The sequence below is a fragment of the Mercenaria mercenaria genome, chromosome 10 (genome assembly GCF_021730395.1).
Source record: "Mercenaria mercenaria strain notata chromosome 10, MADL_Memer_1, whole genome shotgun sequence".
Taxonomy (NCBI): domain Eukaryota; kingdom Metazoa; phylum Mollusca; class Bivalvia; order Venerida; family Veneridae; genus Mercenaria; species Mercenaria mercenaria.
Genome location: NC_069370.1, coordinates 62460758 through 62469660, shown reverse-complemented (window position 1 = coordinate 62469660; position 8903 = coordinate 62460758). Strand labels below are relative to the sequence as shown.

The 8903-nt window shown below is 35.4% G+C and overlaps 1 long non-coding RNA gene across 1 annotated transcript; it reads right to left on the bottom strand.

Moving 5' to 3' along the window:
- Positions 1-2853: 2853 nt before the first annotated feature.
- LOC128559958 (uncharacterized) lies at positions 2854-7656 on the bottom strand. The gene is made up of 4 exons (XR_008372821.1): positions 7483-7656; positions 6983-7036; positions 6274-6402; positions 2854-3472 (listed from the first exon to the last, which is right to left on the bottom strand). It is a non-coding gene; the product is annotated as an uncharacterized LOC128559958 (long non-coding RNA).
- Between the last annotated feature and the right edge of the window lie 1247 nt (positions 7657-8903).

Here is an 8903-nt window from a genome sequence, read left to right as displayed (position 1 = left end):
GGTACCAGTAACTTCACTTTTTTCAGAAGACTTTTTCAGTGCTTTAGCTCTTTTGATTCCATCTCTGTCCTTGCATCCTTCACATACCTGCTTTCTTTTACGGTTCACAGTTCCGCATGCTGCACATGTCGCAGTTGTTGCTTCCAATAAATCACTGGCAACCTTGTGTAGTAAACCCCGATCTGGGGTTACATGTTCGACGAGGACCTAAAATGTGGTTGTTGGCAATGTTCTAATTGCTCGGATTGTTTGGTAAATTCTTCAGGATGACCGACACCACTGGCTTAATTAATTTAAGGAAAAGCCAGATTCCTTACAAAGCCACTTTCTGGGCTATTTCAGAGTTATTATAATGCCAAGTGCTGTAATAATAAGTTCAGTTATTATAACACCACTTAAATCATAAATTGGAAAAGTCAACACATTATGTAGTATTAAATGAAGACACAAGAGTATTAAATTTCAGTTTTACAAATCTATTTTGGTCTTTTCCTTTCTATATTTTTTTTTCTCTTCAGAGATATTTATATTGTACAAGTTCAAAATCACAAAAGATAACAGAAGTTTGAATGCAAGTGCACTAGAGTTGTAAAAGTTCCACAAGTTTTCCAGTTAATTTTAAAATTAATGTCTGCAAAACACTCTACAGTTCTCAGAAATTGCCACCCACTGTTCTTGGTAATAATAAAAAGCAAAATACAGAATTGCACCCAAAATAATGGCTCCTAAAACTGTCAAATTCAGAAACAGGTTAAGAAACAGTCAAAGAGCTATAAAAGTATTTTATACTTCTTTGAAACAGTGCAATAGTTATCAGCCACATTTTTCTATTCACAAATTGATTTAATTAATATTTAAATAATTTTAAATCCAAATTTCTAATTAATATCCACAGAAATAATTTTACCTTAAGTTTTCCAAAAAGATGTTGCTGCTTTAAGATCCAAAAGTGAAAAGTAACTGACCTACATTCTGTTTATATAGACAGGGAGCCTGACTGCTGTGTTTTGATTGGCTAATAATTTTCAAAGGAATTTCAATATTTTCCCAAAATAATACAAGAATTAGAATAAGTGTCATCAAAAACAAATAACATAAACATAATCTACAGAAAAAACTACATCATAACAATATGTTTTTAAATAACAGATAACTCTGTTAAAATGATAAAATTAAGTGTCAAAGAAATTGCATAATTTGTCCCCAAAATCCAATATGGCCACCAAAATTCCACACTCACTTCAAAGGGCCATTTTTAAGGATTACCAGAGAACAAAGCTTATAAAAAATCTATAAAATTTACTACAACTAAATAACATCATTCTTGACATGGCAGTTAAAATTTCCTTCATGAAAAACGTCTTTAAATATTTTCAATAAATATTTTTAATTGGCCAGCTCTATTAAACCACCTAAGGAATTGACTAGAGAAATTGCAGACAAAGGGGCATTTTCCAAAACTGCTCTAAAACTACAAAATGTCATGTCCCTAAATTTTGCATAGATATAAAGGCATATATTTACAACATATATAATGAGAAATGGCACCAGAAAATATAAAATATGACTTTAAGAGCATTTAATGGTTTCTGCTGATAAGCTTTCTCGAAGTCGGGAGTTTTTTTAGGTATTTTTGGGAATAGCTCGAACAATATTTACTCGTTACGGTTCAAATTTTCAGCAAAGCTCCGTCATAATGTATTCTTTAATGTATGGTAAAAGAACATGGTAACTAAAACTATTTATTTAGATATTTACAAAAATCAGAATATTTCACGGCCAAAACTGAGGTTTACCACACTTGCTATCTACAGAATCAACATATTCTCCATCTACTAACTGTTGGTCAGCTACAACAATGTCAAATACAGAGTGATGTAACATTTCATAATGCATCTTATCCATCTCTGAAAATCTTTCAGATTTCTGCTGAAAGATCTCATTTGCAGCATATGTTGCAATTGCTCGTATGACTGAACATTTTTGGATATGCTGAGGTCCAACTGAGACAAATGTGACAAAGTGAAAACCTGAACTGGTGGTTTAAGCAGAAGTTCAATTTGTAAGTTAATAGTTAACAAAGGTACTACCAGTTTGTTAGTTATTATTGATATTTTAACCTTATTAGCTGGTTTAATGACATATGACCTGCTAACAACTTGTTCATTATCGAACACGTTTATCCATATCAGGACACTTTTGTGCTTCTGACCCCTGATCACGAAGCCACTCAGTAAGAGATTTGTATTCTCCCCCTGAACATCCTATTCCTAAAATATCAACTGCTGTTTTGCTTCCTGTAACTATATAATTTGAAACATTCAAGAGAAATGATATTGGTGAAATCAGTGTTGGTGAGGCCAGCATGTACAATTGCTCCATAGCACGAGATACAGATAAACGTTTTTCCTTTGTTACTGCATCTATGTCATTCTTCATTTTCCCAACACCTAGCGCGAATGGAAGTACAGACTTCTGTCTTGACTTCAACCACTGTACAACATCAACATTAGCAAGAGTTTCCACATCTCTATACATTAGGGAAAATGATCGAGCATCTCTACATACTTCATCACTTAGGCTACTCCCAATGTAATGGCAAAGTGTATGTAACTCATCTTGAGGCAAAGAATCCACAAGACCCTTCCACATTATGATTCTGTGTCATGTTTGTTCATTACAGAGACTGCTGTCTTAATTTGGGTCAGTAAAAAGGAAACTGAAGACCCTTCACATGAAGAAGTTTCTCCATGAAAAGTTTTATCTGTGCTGTATTACAAAGAATTGTCCGACTCCTGATCTGGTTGTAGTGACACTGATGGTTTGGGCACTGTTGTTTTTTTTTTTTAACTGTAACTGTTACTGTGGCTGTTTTCTTTTTAACAGATTTTGACTTTAAAAGCCATGGTCTTCCATTCCTGTCCGGAAAACATAATTCACAATTCTGATCATGAGGTAAAAACAGTTTTGCCACTTGTTTTGAACATGTAGTGTCACTTGTCTCTTCTGAGTGCATGGCTACGTACACGATACAGTTTACGAGCATCATTTTTGCAAATAAATCTAGGATGAACTTCGTCTAAATCATTGTCAACATATATGCTATAAAGTTTGCAAAGCTCTTCTTTAAACATCTCTTTCTTGTATTTGGAAGTAGACTTCACATTTTTAATATTTTCACCACAAATGCGACTTATCTTTTTAAGATTTTTTACATGTTCTGTTGATAAGCCTTCCATTATATATCGTTTTCCAGTACAGAGCAGCTATATGAACGAGTGTAATTCTTTTATTTGCCTTTTTAATAGCATTCTAAGGTCTTTTTTATTTTCTATTGTTTCATATATGTCCCTTATTTCGTAACGATAATCCAAAAATCTCAGGATGTGATACAATGTATTCTCAGCAGCTGCTACACCTCTATCGAGATTATTCAACTTATTCTTCAAACTTAAAATATCCTCTGATAGGTCTGAAATTAGTAAGTCAAATAAGTCTTTGTAAATATAGACAGCATGTATATGTTAACTATGCAGCTGACGCATTAGCATGCAAAAAAGGTGTCATGAGTTAAAAGTCTGGGTCATTAAAACAAGAGGACCATGATGGTCCTGAATCGCTCACCTCTTCCCACATGACCCAGTTTTGAGTACGATGTCGTTTTTTCTATTATTTGACATAGTGACCTAGTTTTTGAGCTCATGTGACCCAGTTTTGAACTTGACCTAGATAGTATGAAGATAAAAATTCTGACTAATTTTCATGAAGATCCATTGAAAAATATGGTCTCTAGAGAGGTCACAAGGTTTTTCTATTATCTGACCTTTTGACCTAGCTTTCGAAGGTACGTGACCCTGTTTTGAACTTTACCTAGATATCATCAAGGTGAACATTCTCACTAATTTTCATGAAGATCTCATGAAAAATATGGCCTCTAGAGAGTTCACAAGGTTTTTCTATTTTTATACCTACTGGCCTAGTTTTTGAACACACGTGACCCAGTTTCGAAACTGACCTAGATATCATCAAGGTGAACATTCAGATCAATTTTCATGAAGATCCATTGAAAAATATGGCATCTAGAGAGGTCAAAAGATTTTAATAACTTTAGACCTACTGACCTAGTTTTTGACCGCAGTTGACCCAGTTTCAAACTTGACCTTGATATCATCAAGATGAACATTCAGACCAACTTTCATACAGATCCCATGAAAAGTATGGCCTCTAGAGAGGTCACAAGGTTTTTTTATTATTTGCCCTACTGACCTAGTTTTTATGGCACGTGACCCAGTTTCAAACTTGACCTAGATATCATCAAGGTGAACATTCTGACCAATTTTTATGGAGATCCATTCACAATTATGGCCTCTAGAGAGGTCACAAGGTTTTTCTATTTTTAGACCTACTGACCTATTTTTTGACCGCACATGACCCTGTTTCGAACCTGACCTAGATATCATCAAGACGAACATTCAGACCAACTTTCATACAGATCCCATGAAAAATATGGCCTTTAGAGAGATCACAAGGTTTTTCTATTATTTGACCTACTGACCTAGTTTTTGATGGCACGTGACCCACTTTCGAACTTGACCTAGATATCATCAAGATGAACATTCAGACCAACTTTCATACAGATCCCATGAAAAATATGGCCTCTAGAGAGGTCACAAGGTTTTTCTATTATTTGACCTACTGACCTAGATTTGGATGGCACGTGACCCAGTTTCGAACTTGACCTAGATATCATCAAGGTGAACATTCTGACCAATTTTCATGAAGATCTTGTGAAATATATGGCCTCTAGAGAGGTCACAAGGTTTATCTATTTTTAGACCTACTGACCTAGTTTTTGATCGCACGTGCCCCAGTTTCAAACTTGACCTAGAAATCATCAAGATGAACATTCAGACCAACTTTCATATAGATCCCATGAAAAATATGGCCTCTAAAGACGTCACAAGGTTTTTCTATTTTTTGACCTACTGACCTAGATTTTGATGGCACGTGACCCACTTTCGAACTTGACCTAGATATCATCAAGGTGAACGTTCTGACCAATTTTCATGAAGATCTTGTGAATTATATGGCCTCTAAAGAGGTCACAAGGTTTTTCTATTTTTAGACCTACTGACCTAGTTTTTGACCGCACATGACCCAGTTTCAAACTTGACCTAGATATCATCAAGGTGAACATTCTGACCAATTTTTATGGAGATCTTGTGAAATATATGGCCTCTAGAGAGGTCACAAGGTTTTTCTATTTTTAGACCTACTGACCTAGTTTTTGAAGGCACGTGACCCAGTTTCGAACTTGACCTAGATATCATCAAGATGAACATTCTGACCAACTTTCATAAAAATCCCATGAAAAATGTGACCTCTAGAGTGGTCACAAGCAAAAGTTTACGGACGGACGCACGCACGGACGGACGCACGGACGGACGACGGACACCGTGCGATCACAAAAGCTCACCTTGTCACTTTGTGACAGGTGAGCTAAAAAATCTGTTAAAAATGATGACTAGACTTGGTTGATTTACTGCACAAAATGCTACACGCCTCCAAAATATTCAGGTACTACCTAAAATTGTCTGTTAATGATGTATGTTGGACTTCATTACTTTATAAGTACATTTTGACCACTTGACCTTCTTTCTTATTTTTAAGCTACAGTAAACATTTTCGAACCTGACAAATTGTTCCAATACTATTCAATTATCATGATTATTGATCATAGACTGTTTTCAGTCTGCAGGTCACTGCCACCCTGACCTTTGACCTACTTACCAGAAAAACAATTAGGGTCATTTGCTGACCATAGGTAATCAGACGGACAACTAGCAACTAGTACTGTAACAATGCTTCCCCGTTGCGGGTAGTGGGGGGGATAAAAAAGCTCCTAAATTAAACACAAGGCTTCATATCAATCATTCATTTAGAATTCATCAATGGTTTAGGAGAAGTAGTCAGGACAATTGTTACTCAAAAATTTCCATTGAATGGCCATAAATGACAATGTGCACATCACTTCTTAGTAGTGAAGCTTCCTGTGAAGTTTTACAGCATTCTGGCCAGGTGTTTCTAAGTAAAATCCCAGGCATGAATGTTGCGACAGACTGACAAAGCAGCATCTATATGCCCCCTTAAAATTTTCAGGGACTATAAAAATGGTCTTCCAATGCTATAAAGCTGGTGTCAAACTTAACTGTTGGTGACATTTTACTAAGTATCAAGAAAATTTTGAAAACACTCTTAAGAAATTTTATTTACCTGGCACCTGATAAAGATATTTTCTTGTTGTATTCTGATGTTGAAATGGTTGATAACTTTGACAACCTGGTCCCTAGCTTTATCACACATCACGTTGTAACACATGTCATAATCAACCTCATCCACTATCTGTAATGTTTGAACCTTTTATTTTATATAAACTTATTTTAGCTCCTCTGTAATGGAAGTCTGAAACTTATTTGAATCACTCCAAGGTTTGCTTCCTGGGAAAACAAATAATTGTGTCATATGAAGTGGTTCTGACATCACAGAGCTCAAACATATGACCTCCAGGTTGAGCGGCCAAAACTTTAATCACTAGACCACAACTCCCAAACCTCTTGATTATTAGCCCAGTAAAGATTTGGATTTTTATAAAATATTAGGCATAAACATTAACACATTGGGTACTCTAGTCTATCTTTACTTTTATTGTCCAAGTAATAACCACATTGCCCACAAATAATTCAAAGGTTTAAGTAAAATGTCACTTCCATGTTTTATCTATCTGTGAGTGTTCTGCAATGGCCCTAGACCAAATTTCAGTTTGGCTCTTTAGCATATAGAGAAGACATGTAATTTATGCAGCACAACAAATATCTACAGTCAAAAATCTCTATTTTTTGGCATAGATGCAGCAGTAATTTCATGCTTAAGTTATCAAATGTAACTTCTTGTAATCTTAAGCAGGAGTCAAGTAAACCCTTACCATAATATAAGGCATTCCACTTGTTAGTGCTATCCTGTTATCCTTCCTGGGTATCTGTAATTATTTATTTTAAAGTGACAAAATAAATCATCTTCAAGTTTAAACAGTTAGTGTCTGGCAGTTACTGAATCATACTGCAGAGTTAACACAACTTAACATGAAGAATCAGTGGTTTCTGTGAAAAACTATTTTAGTTCTATTTTCAACCTGTTTCATTTCCTAGCTGGAAAATACACTGAGAGAATCTGACAGAAATGATTTCATTAAAATCAGCCACACTTTGCAAAAACAACTTTCCCACTTAAACACAAGGTGGATGCCAAATGATCTTAGATGAGGTCTTCAGTCAATCATCATGAAAAACACACACTACCTGTGAAACCCAAGACATTCCAACTGGAATTTTCATGTTTTACTTACTGAACTAATGGGCAGGCTTCTGGAGTTTTGAAATCTGTGCCCAAACTTATATTTTATAAATTTTGAGCTATGGTGTTTACCTATTAAAACCACGGTCATAGTCAGCATAAGGCTCTGTAATTAAGGCATCTACATCATAACTTCACAATTGCTTCCCCGGTCCATGTAACACTGCCTCCGTACAACCACCTGTAGTGACTTTGGAGATCATTGCTCACCATCTCAAAGACTGGAGGAAAACAGAAATATCTTATTCCAATCTATTATTAACAAGAAACATTGAAATTCCAAGACAATCAGGCTTACAAACTTTGCATCACACCAACAGGTTCTGTTTAAACAAGAGGGCCATCATGGCCCTTTATCGGTCACTTAAGTTAAGCTGCTTGCTTGAACCTTTGCTAAAGCTTTAAAAACAAAAGCAAGAGGGTCATTTACCCTAAAGCACTCACTTGAGTACAAGGCTTTAAGTGTGTTAGTATAATGTTATTGAATAAGTACAAAGTTAGGTTTCTTCTATGTTAGCCTATATTATATACATGTCACACACATTTTGAACCTAGGCCAAAAATTTGAACAATTACAGTAGACAGTACAATTCTGATATCAAGTTCTTGCTATTACTGATTCAGAGAAGATAGTAGTAGATAACAATGAGTTGGGGAGAGTTGGGGCATTGGGGCATTGGTGCATTGGGGCATTGGTGCATTGGGGCAGCGGGGCATTTTAATCCGACATAATCCCTAATCCGGCTTAATCCCCTCGTAATCGGGGCAATGGGGCAGCGGGGCAGCGAGATTTATGTTATTAGGACATCAGGAATTGCGTTTTGGCTCTTATCCTACTTGCGTTTTGGCTCTAATCCTACATAATCCCTAAGCCGGCAACCCTATCACGGTCTGTATTTATTAGCAAACCGCATTGACAGCGAAGAGCATTCTACAAATCGTTTCCAAGACGAAAAGACAAACCTTTTTCCTTTTAGTTTATATCGTGATTTATTGAGGACTTAAACAGTGAAGACAACGCGGTCTTGAAAAAATACAAAACGGAATATTCTGTATGATAAAAACGAGATATAGCGGTAAGCGCATTTTACTTTATTATTATTTACAAGTTTATCATTATCTTATTTATTCCTCATAAATTTATGTAATGAAATAATAACATTTATATATCGCGTTATTCAAGGTAATTATGTACGATATTTTAGAAAGGTTACCTAAAACATAACACCTTCAGCCGGTTTTACAAATGCAAGATGATGTTTATATCTTTTTCTTTTCATTTTACGACTATGATACAGAGCACTAACATACGCGCTTATTCTTCAACAATATCCCATCAACCGGAGCATATTCAAAAATATATTTTGAAAGTTAAATGTTAAAAAATCAGAAAAAGCAAATGTCTGTTTAGATGAAATACATAATTACACGAACAGAAAATCTCTACCTTCAGTATCACGCATGAACGTTTTAGTTATAGCGATAAATGAGGT